The sequence below is a fragment of the Macrotis lagotis genome, chromosome 1, assembly GCF_037893015.1.
Source record: "Macrotis lagotis isolate mMagLag1 chromosome 1, bilby.v1.9.chrom.fasta, whole genome shotgun sequence".
NCBI classification, from domain to species: domain Eukaryota; kingdom Metazoa; phylum Chordata; class Mammalia; order Peramelemorphia; family Peramelidae; genus Macrotis; species Macrotis lagotis.
In genome coordinates, this window is record NC_133658.1 from 58,121,009 (window position 1) to 58,134,086 (window position 13,078).

Below are 13,078 nucleotides of genomic sequence, written 5' to 3' on the forward strand. Positions count from 1 at the left end.
ACTCTAGAGTCAATGCTCTATCCACTAAGCCACCTAGTTGCCCCAACTACTCAGTGTTGATGGAGTCATTTAGATTAATGATAGAGACATCATCTCAGCCAGATGGGCTGAATACTTCCATACTGTTTTTAATAGACCATCATCAATCAGTACAGAAGCCAATGACAGTTTATCTCAGGTTTAAGTCAGTCCCTAGCTGAAGTTTCAACTGAAGAAGAGGTTTTGAATGCCTTTATGTTCCTTTCAAGTGGTAAAGCACCTGGTGGTGATTCTATTCTGAGATCTACAAGGTCCATTACTCTTCCAAAAGTTGACTGAAATTTTCCAAGCATGGAAGAGGTTATCCTCCAAGAATTCAAGGATACCTTCATCATTCATCACTATAAAGGTAAAGAAAATAGATTGTCCTATGAAAATCACAGAGGTGTTTCTCTTTTAGTCATTGCTGGTAAGATTCTTGCCAGAGTCCTTCTCAATAGGCTGATCCATCACCTGAAAGATGGTGACCTCCCTGAGAGCCAGCGTTGCTTCAGAAAGGATTGAGGAACAGTTCATATAGTTTTGATGCCCAAAATCCCCAGGAAAAATGCCAGAGGTCTATATACAACATTCATAGATCTGACCAAGGTCTTTGATACCATCAGTTATGGGGGCTTATAGAAAATGATGTCAAAATTTGATTTCCCAGAGAAGTTCATCAGTATTGTACATCAATCTCATAACGGTATGCTGGTCCAGGTTCTAGATAGTGGACAATGCTCTCAAGATTTTCCAGTCACCAATGCAGTGACTCAAGGCTGTTTCCTTGCTCCCATACTTTTTATCATGAGGATGAACTGAGGATGAACATGGCCTCAAAGTCAGCTATCACACTGATGACACATTCTTCAATTTTAAAAAGCTGGTTTGCAGATGATGGTGCATCAATAACGCATCTGAAGCTGAGAAGCAACAGAGTATAGATCAATTCTTTGCTGCTTATGCTAATTTTGGCCTAACAATACCAAGAAAACACAGGTGCTCCAATAGCAAGCACCACACAATCCATATGTGGAACCATCAATTACAGCAAATGGAGAAGTTTTGAGTTCTGTAGACAAGTTCACTTACCTTGGCAATGTCCTTTTCAGGGAGGTCCACATTGACAGTAAGGGTGACACATACATTGCCAGAGCTAGTTCAGTATTTGAAAGTCTCTAAAGAAAATGTGGGAGAGAAGAGGTATTAAACTAATTGCCAAACTGAAGGTCTACAGAGCCTCATTTCTATATGCTTGTGAAACCTGGACAGTCTACCAGCACCATGTCAGGAAACTGAATCACTTCCATTTAAATCATCTTAGAAAGATTCTGAAGATCACCTGGCAGGAGAAGATACCAGACATTGAGGTCCTTTCTTGAGTTAAACTGCCTAGTCCAACATCACTACCATGCAACTATGATGGGCTGGTCATGTAGTTAGAATACCAGATGTATGCCAAAAAGACTATTTATGGAGAACTCACACAGGGCAAGCACTCAAAGTGGGTCAGAAGAAGTGAGACTGAGACACCCTGAAGATCTCTTGAAGAACTTTAGAACTAACTGTACAAAATGGAAGACACTGCCACAGGACCATCAGCATGGCATGCCCTCATCAGTGAGGGGGCTGAACTCTATGAGGAAGGTAGAATGGAAGCGGATCAAAGAAAACATGACATACATGAGTTTAGAGTAAGCACCCCAGGAGGTTCACATTGACTATTTGTGCCCAACTTGTGGCAGACCCTTCTGAGTTCATATTGGTCTGATCAACTACAGCCAGACACACTGTAATTTATCTCAAAAACAGTGATGTCATTTTTTTATCTTCTTTGATAATGAAGGACCAGAACCACCATAACTATAACCAAGATGTTTCTTGTACTATTATAAATAAAATTTTTAGGAATAGTTTTGTACAGAGAATAATTTTCCCCATATCAGTAACATCTAGTCTCATGGGAGAGATTATTGAGCCAAAGGATGAGAAGAGGGTTATTTTTGATTTTGTTTTGAATTGCTTGGGGTTTTTGTTTGGGGGGGTGGGGTTTATTTTGGTTTTGGTTTGGGGTTTTTTTGCATAAGGCCATTAAATCTTACTAGACTTAACTTGGAGAAGAGCAGTAGTATTCATTACTACTTTAAAGTAATACAAAGCTAGAACACACGGGAAAAAATTGTTGTGTCATTATTCAAAAGAATAAGTCCTGCATGAACTGATGCTGAGTAAAATAAACAGAACCAGGAAAACATTATATATACTAACAATAACACTGGGTGATGATCAACCATGATAGACTTGTTCATTTCAGTATTACAGTAATCAAAGACAATTTTAAAAGACTTGTGATGGAAAATACCATCCATATCCAGAAAAGAAACTGTGGAGTTTAAATGAAGACCACCACTTATTATCTTCAATTTTTAAAAATTGTCTTATATATTGTTACTTTTTTCTCTCTACTGTTTTCTTTATTCTATTTGGATCTATTTCTTCTCTCACCACATGTTTAATATTGATCTAAGTTTAGCATGGTTATAAATATAGAACATATATTAGATTGCTTTCTGTCAGGGGGAGAGGAGGAAGGGAGGGGAGAGAGGGAGAAAATAAAACTCTCATCTTAAAAGACTGGAAACCTTTTAAATTATATTTAAATCCCTATGAGTATATATGACTATTTATGTATATATATAATATATATATTATATATATATGGATGGATATAGATATTCATGCATATAACACACACACACACACACACACACACACACACACACACACACACACACAATCATAGATTTTTGACCTGGAAGGGACCTTAGAAATCATCTAGGCAGATGATGTTTGTTCTCATGATGGTCTTCAGATGCCCCTAGGGTACTGCCGACAAAGCCACATGTCTCAGCTGATGCCAGTAGGCACAAGAGGGAGGGTTCCAGCTACCTGGTTCTGGTTCCTGGACCCACAATCAAGTTTGTTTGTTCTCTCCTACAGAAACTGCACAAGCAAGCTGAGAAGAATGTGGAGGGAAAAATCCATAAATACACAAAGGTGCTGAAGAAGTACGAACTGCTGGTGTGAGTCCAATAAAGTCTATCCTCTATGGCAAAAAAAAAAAAAATCATCTAGTCAAATCCCTTCATTTTACAAGTGAGAAACTGAGATCAACTGAGACTAAATGGCTTAATCATAGTCACATAGGTAGCAAGTAACAGACCTGGAATCAAACACAGGTCCCCAAATCCAGGGCTGATTCCATGGCAATCACTAGGCAAATGTATATAAGCTGTTGTCTGTCTTCCATTTTGAAGACAACCATTGTCATCATGGGGCGGTGTCTTCATTAGCACATGAATTAGATTTAAGTGAGGCAGAGTAGCACACTCTCTCTTCCAGAGTTATGGAAGTCCAGTGACAGGAGAAAAATCAAAATGACTTGGTGTCTTCAATGTCTAACCAAGTTCTGAGCACTCCACAGCACCTGCTTCATTTGCCTTCCTGACCATTGGAATAAATTGTTCTCCTCCACCCATTTTACGGGGGGAAGTCTTGATGTATTTAAGGTAATCATTCCCCTAACTCACCAACAGGTTTGAAATCTGTTGGTTATCCATAACCTGGTTTAATCCATCTGCCAAGATGGCTTACCCAGGTAGGGCCATTGTACATACCACAGCTCCTTGGAATCATAGGTGAGAATTAGGTAATGGTGGACACCAAAAATGAATGAGTAGCCTTGAAAAAAGCATGGCAGCTTTCAAACCAGAGATGTTAATCTTCCCTAATCACCCAATATATCCTAAATGAATGTGGCTATATGCTGTCCTTACAATTCAGTTGTTTCAGTCACATCTGACTTTCTGACACCATTTGGGGTTTTTTTTTTGACAGAGATAATGGTGTGGTTAGGCATTTCCTTTTCCAGTGAATTTTACAGGTGAGAAAACTGAGGCAAACAGGGTAAGTGATTTGCCCAGGATCACACAGTTAGTAAGTGTCTGAGGTCTTATTTGAGTTCATGAAGATGTGGATCTTCCTAACTCCAAGTTCAGTGTTCTATCTATTGCACCATCTAGCTTCTCAAATGTGAGTACAAACACATTTTTTATTACTATAATGTAAGATTAGGATATACACACACATATTTTACTTCTTTCTGTAATTTGAGCTGAGTCACCTGGATTATAGGTCTGAGATTAGGTCATTGTGCTTGTAGGGGTTTAGCACTAGTACAAAGCCTCTGGGTAGATTAGGACTGGGCTGGGGTAGGGATAGAAGGAGAAGGGAGGAGGGGGAAAATTCCTTCCTCTAAGCAAAACAATGAAAGTGAAAGGCATGTGTCATTTCTGGTAACTCATCATCTGTTAATATTCTATCTTTCTGAGAATTAGCCAGAGGTTCCTATGGAACTTTCTGAACCTAAGTGACTTGCTTTTGTCTATGTCCACCAATTTCATGAACAGCTAGTTCTACAGATTCTCTATCTTCTACCTCCTATCCTTTTATTCTATTTCTCCCATCTGCTGATTCAGTTTCCCCCAAAACACAAAAACTTTTGCTGGATTTAACTATTCTGAGAGATGTTTGCTGACTAGACCACCTTGGAATTTCTTCAGTCGTTTGAGCCATATTATCAATAAAATGGAAGAAAGAATGGAAACCACAAGAAGGAAAGGAAAAACTTCAGGAAGGAAGAAAGGAAGAATGGAAAGAAGGAGAAAAAGAAGGGTTAATAAAAAGAACAAAAGAAAAGACAGAGGAAAGAAGACCAGAAGAGAGGTCAAGAAAAAGATTAAGCCTCAAGAAAGGATAAGGGAATTTTCCTATTAAGACATCAAAAGAGAGCAGTGGAACATCCTAAGGTATTTTCAGAGAGCTAGCAGGCTTAGAGGTAAACTTTGACATCCAATGTGTTCCTTGTGAAGTCACAATCTGAAAGACTACAAATTTGTCTTATGATAAGGAAGAAAGAAAAAATGGAATGACCTCCCCCCTCCTAGTGCTTCTACTCTATTTGTGAAGGACAACATGAAACATAGATTGTGCTGGGTCTATCTGTAATTGAGTATTTCTAAGCAAAATCATTTATCTTCCATTGTCCAATAGACCCAACCAGGGTCTATTAGAAATTGGGAACTTTAAAGAAAACTATATTTAAAAGAACTTTAAACAAGAAAAAAGTCATCCTATCCTCTCATTCTCCCAGGACAGTAGATTTGAAATCTGTCAGATCAGGTCACAGCAGGAAAACGTCCAATGTGTAGAGAATCCTAGGTTCCCAGCATTCTCCATCTATTTCCTCTTTTTGACATATATATATATATATAAATATATATACATATATGTGTGTGTGTGTGCTAAATTACATTTGACCAGAAAAAAAAAACCCACCTATGAGTCACATAAACAAAATAAGAGAAGATACAGTCCAGGAATATCAGCTCTGAAAGGAGCATAGCTAAAGAATAAATGGGAGAGAGATTAGTTATCTTCTTTAACTGCAACTATAACTGGTCAATAAACTTAGTATGTCCTAGGCAGTAAAATTCCTTCCTACAACCATTCTTTCCTCTATTAATTCAAAGGAACTCTTGCTTATAGAAAGCTATAAACTTTAAGTCCAGAGTGATTGATGCTAGAAGGTCAAAGAAAGAGCATTGAGGAGCAAGTGAGTTGATGAGCCAGTCTGGAAGGAGTGGTTAAGATGAACTGATGTCTCAGGAACACAATTGCCAATATATAATTACCCTGTCTTTGCAGATCTAAGCATGTTATTCTTCCACCACCATATCCTGGGGGATAAAAAGAATGCTTCCATGTGACTCTGAATAAGTCACTTAATCCCAATTGTCTTGCCAAAAAATAGTAACAACTTTTCCACCACATGGACAACTAAAGAGGATGAAATATGAACCTTCTTGGGGGCAAAAGGCAGCAGCTTGTCATGAAAACAGCAAACAATTTAGTTAGAAGACCTGACTTTGCAAGCTAGCACACCTGACTTGGGGTAGGACACTTCTCACCAGACCTCAGTTTCCTTAAATGTAAAATGAAGATACTGAAAAGATGGTATCTGCTGTCTTATTTATAAAATTGGGGGGGGGGGGTAAAAAAAGTTCTTAGGGGCAGCTAGGTGGCATAGTGGATAAAGCACCGGCCTTGGAGTCAGGAATACCTGGGTTCAAATCCGGTCTCAGACACTTAATAATTACCCAGCTGTGTGGTCTTGGGCAAGCCACTTAAGCCTGTTTGCCTTACAAAAAAAACTAAAAAAAAAATGAAAAAAATGAAAAAAAGTTCTTGAGAATCCTCTTTAGTTCTAGCAACTTTATTCTGAGTGCCCTATTGAGACTGTGAGATTAAAAGATTTGCAGTTGTGTAGCATTGTGAGGAAAGCACTGATGTTAAAAGATGGGAGTTTGTAGACCAGAAAAAGACCATTGCACAACTCTCTCTATGCAATCTAGCTCAATATCTTCTTTTTGTTCAATTAGGTGTCCCAGCAGATAGTGCAGTCCAGGGCTGGAGTTAAGTCCAGGTTCAAATCTGGCCTCAGACACTTACTGTCTTACTAGCTGTGTGACCCTGGACAAATCATTGCATACAATTTGTCTCAATTTCCTCATCTGTAAAATGAGCTGGAGAAGAACATGACAAAATACTCCAGGATCTATGCCAAAAAAAACCCAAATGTTGTCATGAAGTGTTAGACATAACTGAAACGTGTTAGACATAACTGAGCATTGAATCCTTAGCCCACATTGTTCATTTACTATCACAGTCGATAGAGCCCTGTATTCAAATCTGACCTCAGATACTTGACATTTACTAGCTATATGACCTTGGGCAAGTCATTTAACCCTGACTGATTCATATCCAGGGCCATCTCCAGTCGTCCTGATCCATATCTGAACCCAGATGACTCCGGAGGAGAAAGTGAGACTGGTGACTTAGTACAGCCCCCTCACTCAAATGCAATTCATGTGCTTGTCATGGCATCACCTCCCTGATGTTATGGGCTTCTTTAAGAACAAAAGACAGCAATGACGACAACAACATAGAAAAGGTAGACTAATTTAATAGGCTATCCAGACAACTACATCTTATAATATGGACAATATATCCTTATGATCCATTTTTAGTATAGATGGATGAATTTATCTCTTTTGAAAAATGATATAGTTCACTAGGGTTCAAACAATTAACATAATGTCATCTACAAATAAGAGCATTTTGTGAAGTTCATCAATGGAAGAAAATCTTTCTTTTGTGGATACTGTATAACATTGAGAACCACCTTGAAAGGGTATATCTTGGTGCCTCATTCAATGTTGATACTCAGCATATAATTGAATAAAATTATCATATCCATGAGAGAATCTGACATGATTTTATAGGTGTGTACATGCATCTTTTCAGAGTAAAGCCTTTAAGACTACATTTTTCCTACCAAATCAAATGCTTTTTTTAAAAAAATCAACAAAACAATAGACAAACAGGATTTTATATTCCCAGCCAGTAGTGTGATGATGAAGACACAATTTGTAGCAAAAAACTCATGTATGAAGATCTATTATCTTCTCATATTTTTGTCACAGATAACCTTGATGCAGATAAATATAGACCATTCTTATAAAATTTTCTAGAAATGTAGAAGCATGAGTAATAACTGCTCCTAAACTCAAGGGCTGATAGCTGTGGGTGTCTTCCTACTATTATAGAATGTCTCATGAGATTAGTCAGGAAGCATTGATTACACACTTACCAGAGATATACAGAAAGGCAAGACTTTTGCCTTGAGAAGTCCTTGAAATGTAGCAGAAAGAGATGGCAAGAATTCCAACCAGAATATATTGTAATTACCAAGATATGATATGATGAGGATCTACAACAATGCTATATAAAGACTAACTAACTATTATTATGCAAAATAAAAGAGGAACAAGGACCAAAATGAGGGGCATGAACAGAAATGCTCTAAGAGGTCAGAATAGGAGAAATCAGTCTACATTGAGGTAGTCTGGGGAAAGCTTCCTAGAGAAGGTCGAACTTGACATGGACCTTAAAGGTGGAGTTGGACGTAAACAGGCAGAGAAGAAAGGAGAATGTTCCAACTAGAAGGTAATTTCTTCATCCCAGAAGACCTTTATATTTGGGGGGGGGGGGGAATAGTGATTCTCTATTGTCCTGTCTGTAGTCCATAGTGAATGTCAACTTAGACTTAGGATCCAAATCTCATTTCTATGATTGGAGGGAAGCTAGATGACAACCATAGTGCCAGACCTGGAGTCAGGGAGACTCATCTTCATGAGTTCAAATTCTGCCTCTGATACTTACTAGCTGTGTGACCCTGAGCAAGGCACTTTGTCCTGTTGTTTCAGTTTCTTCATCTGTCAAATGAACTGGAGAAGGAAATGACAAACCTCCAATATCTTTTGCCCAGAACCCCGAATGGGGTCACAGTCAGACACAACTGAAAAATGACTAAACAGTAATAAGAACAATAACAGCAAAGGAAAGAGTATCGATGTTGGAATCAAAGGACCTGGGTTCAAATCCTTCCTCTTCCTATATTCTTTCATCATCTAGGACAAGTAATTTCCCTCTCTGAGACTCAATTTCATCCACAAATGAAGATTTCTTATAGCTCCAAATACTAAGATTTCCTTTGATCATTGGAGATAGGACAAATTGCTGGGACATTTGGCTGCCTGACTCTTGATCATCAAAGCCCTCATGCAAAGGGAAACCTATAAATATCTAAGTTTCCTGCAGTTGGGAGGGATTAACCACACAGCAGTTGAAGACAGGCCTAAAAATGTACAGCTCACGTGTGTGTGGAGCAAGGAGAATAGAACAAAAATTTGGGGTATGGTCAGCAAACCAAAGGAATCCCCGGTGTTCTCAGTTCAAGCCTATTCATTTGATACTATGAAATTATGCAGTACGATATTCCAAAAAGTTCTCATGAACATCAAGAAGCCATATAATGAGAAATTGATTAGGTTATCAATGACCTACATGCCTCACAGCACTATTAATGACAGGAGGCAGATGGAAGTCTAAGTCACCATTTCTTTTTTTTTGGCTCAGACCTGTGATCCCACAGAGATGAGAATATCAATGAGGATACTCTGCTCCAATGAAAATTAATGTCTACTCTGCAATTGAGAATCCCAGAGAATAGGCTGGGGCACTACAAGATTAACAAGATAGCCAGGATGTGGCAGAAATCAAACCTGAACCTTGCTTTTCTGATTCCAAGAGCTTCTCTCTATCCCCTACACCAGAAGGATGTGGGAGGTGGACGCAGGTCACTGACAATCTAATATTCCATAATGTGGACTATTATTGGTGCTCATGAGAACATTTCATAATGCTATCTAAGAAAATTAATGATTCATTACTTTCATTATGCCCAGATTATGAAATTTAATTTAAGAAGCCAATAAGGAGCAAGGAAAACATTAAAGAGGGAATGTACTATGCCAGTGACTAGGTTCTTGGTATCACAGGAGAGTATACCCTGACAGATACCCATTGGTTCATTTATTAACTTCTTCTCTAATTGACTCCCTACCCATCCTTTAATGGCCATCAACTTTCTCCCTAGTTTTTCTTACTTTCTTTTTTTTAAAAGGCAATTGGGGTTAAATGACTTGGCCAGAGTCATACATCTAATAAATGTCTGAGGTCATATTTGAACTCAGGTTCTTCTGATTGCAGGGTCCATGTTCTGTGCACTATGGCACCCCCTAGCTGTCCTTCTCCCTAGTTTTTCACAAAACACAAGCTCTCTAGTGCATCTGCCAAGTACTGGATCTTATCCCTAGTCCTTCCATGGATTTTTTTGCACATGATCTACTCTACCCTCAGTAAATAGCTAATAAATGAATGAATTTGCACTTGAGGGCTTAATACAGTCCTGATTCAATCCTATATTCAATAAGCCTTAATAAATGTCCCCTCACCCAAGGGGAGTGTTGTATAATGGGAAAGACTGTGGAAGTCCAAATCCTATTTCTGACACTCATTTAACCTTTATGGACCTCAGTTTCCTCAACTGTAAAATTGAACGGTTGAATTAAATGGATTCTGAGATTCCTGTCAGATCTGGCTTTACAATCCTTGTTGCACATAAAGTACCCACTGTGCATTTAAATGTTTTTAATGGACAAAAGTCATCTGTAATTTTTAAGACAAAGAACCACCTATCCCAAACACCTCCCTAGACAAAAGATTAGGATGCAAGTCATGGGAGGTGGGTAATTGTGAGTATCCTTGTTGAATAGACTATAAAAGTGGATTTTGAATGAGGATGTCACAGAAAAAGTCCTGTCTTGGGGTCTGCAAGCTCTCTGTGTGACCCAGGACAAATCATTTCCACCTTTCTTAAACATAGAAGGGATTAAAGGTTTCTCAGATTGAATAGAAATAGATGGAATGGAATTTCTTCATCTGTACAATGAGATGATGAGATGATGATGATGATGATGATGATGATGATAGCTTACAATGCTTTGGATTTATGTATCATTTCAAGGTCTGCAAAATGCTCTCCTCACAACAACCCAGGGAGGTAGGTGCTATTATTATCGCCATTTTACAGATGAGAAAACTGAGGCTGCCCTTGGTTAAGTTATGTGCCCAGAATCACTCAGCTAGAAAGCGTCTAAGGTAGGATTTGAACTCAGGAAGATGAAGGCCCAGAAATCTGTGCTCTATAGTACCACCCAAAGAATACAATTCCATGATTCTCTAAATTCTCCAAGTCTCTCTAAATAAGAAAGATTAGTCCCTGAGTTTAGATGTAGTGTCACAAATGTTGGACCTGGAGTCAGGAAACAGGTTCAAATCTCAGCTCTCAAACTTATTATCTGTATGACAATGGGCATCTTTCTCTGATCCTTGGTTTTGTCACCTGTAAAATGAATAGAAGAACCAGTTGGACTCGTCTCTAAAGTTCCTTGAAGTTCTAACTATGGCATACTATAATTTAATGGGAATTTATGGTTTCAGTTTCTGCATGGACTAAAGACCTGAGTTCAAATCCAGCCTTGGGCAAGTCCCTTAACCAATGCTTGCCTCAATTTCCTCCTCTGTAAAAAATAAAGGGGTGGCTAGGTAGCGTAGTGGATAAAGCACCCGCCTTGGAGTCAGGAGTACCTGGGTTCAAATCCGGGTCTCAGACACTTAATAATTACCTAGCTGTGTGGCCTTGGGCAAGCCACTTAACCCCATTTGCCTTGCAAAAATCTAAAAAAAATTTTTTAAAAAATAAGGAAAGTGGGGCAGCTAGGTGGATATTTGCCTTGCAAAAACCTCAAGAAAAAAAAAATAAGGAAAGTGATAGGACTATTGTGAGGATCCAATGAGATACCTGAAGAAGATGCTAAATAAATGCTGATTTCCTTCCTAGCCTCCAGGGAACTGGGCTAGGCATCAAAAGACATTTATCACATGATTTTAGGTGGAGTAACAAGGTAAAGTGGGAAGAACAATGAACTTGGAGGGATGTCCCTAATTTTATGGCACTTGAAGTCTAACCTAGGTTGCTACTTCCTACCTCTCAGTCAGTCACCTCATCTCTGGGCTTCCCAATTTACTCATTTATTAAATGAGGGGATTAGACTTGGCAAAAGGCTTTGATCCCTTTTAGTGCTACCAGCCTATGATCTAAGGATCCTATGATTCCTACTCTGACATTCTGTGTTCTAAATCCATTTCCAACTTGAACATTTTATGTCCAAAGTCCTTTCCACTGCCAACATTCTCTACAAGAAAACTGACATTTTGTGTTCTAAGGTCCCTTCCAATGCTAATATTCTGTGTTCTAAGGACCCTCTCAGGTCTGACATTCTGTGTCCTAAGGTCCCAGCTCTAACATTCTCTGTTTTAAACCCATTTTCAACTCGAATATTTTATGTTCAAAGTCTTTTCCATTGCCAACATTCTCCCTCTATATCAAGCTTCCTTCTCTAGAAGGAGGAAATTCTGATGTTCTATGTTCTAAGGACCCTTCCAGTTTTGACATTGTGTTCTAGACTTTCTCCCATCTCTGGGTCCCAACTTTCCTTTTAGCTCTGACATTCTTTATTCTAAGGTCCCTGTTAGACTTGATGCTTTGTGAACTGTGAATTCCTTTCAAAAAACTGAACTATGTGTCTAAATTCTCATAAACTCCCCCCTACTCTAGAGTAGAATCAGAGGAGTCAACCATGTTTTACAACTCTACATGTAAAGATTAAATAGGTAATCTCTATGAGTTATAATCTGAGAGACAGGGAAATCCCCTCCAATCAAAAATATCTCCCAGAAACCTGAAATTCCCAACATCAGTTATTTGCATTTTAAGAAGTTGGGTTGTTGGGGTTTTTTTGGGGGGGGGTATCTTTCACAAGATATACTATATAAAAAAGATAATTTTTGCTGGTAGAAAGATATACTTTCAACCAAGGAAGTAAGTTATCTCAATGGAATAATTCATCATGCTAGTCCCAGTTATCAATACCCCAGTATAGAACCAAACAGAGAGAAGAACTGGATTCTGGGGAACAGGGCTGATCACTGATCTGTGGGTTGAAACCTGAGTTTTCGTCACAGTTATGCCTCTTTAGTTACAGCCTCTGAAACTTTGAGCAAGTCATATCATTTCCCTAAGTCTCAGTTTCTTATCTGTTAAACAGGGATGATATTAAAACAAAACAAGTAGCACATCAAGGTGGGAGTCCTGGATCTTCCAGTATATGACAAGGGTCTCTATGTTCTTTTGATTATACATTCCTATCAAATCAAATTAAAAATTATTTGCACATATATCCCCAATACATATATATTGACTTGTTTATAAATTATGTAGTTTTTGTTTAGTCATTTTAGTCATGTCCAACTGTACCTCATTTGGAGTTTTCTTGGCAAAGCTACTGGATTGGTTTTCCATTTCCTTCTCCAGCTCATTTTGCAGATGAGGAAACAGAGGCAAAGAGGATTAAATGGCTTGTCCAGGGTCACACAGCTAATAAGTGTCTGAGGCTGCCATTTAAATTCAAGTCTT

General features: G+C 38.5%; 1 non-coding gene across 1 annotated transcript; it reads left to right on the forward strand.

The window, feature by feature from the left end:
* The first annotated feature begins 2,856 nt into the window (after nt 1-2,856).
* Nucleotides 2,857-2,942, forward strand: LOC141510674 (small nucleolar RNA SNORD35). Its single transcript, XR_012475103.1, has one exon. It is a non-coding gene; the product is annotated as a small nucleolar RNA SNORD35 (small nucleolar RNA).
* The last annotated feature ends 10,136 nt before the right edge of the window (nt 2,943-13,078 follow it).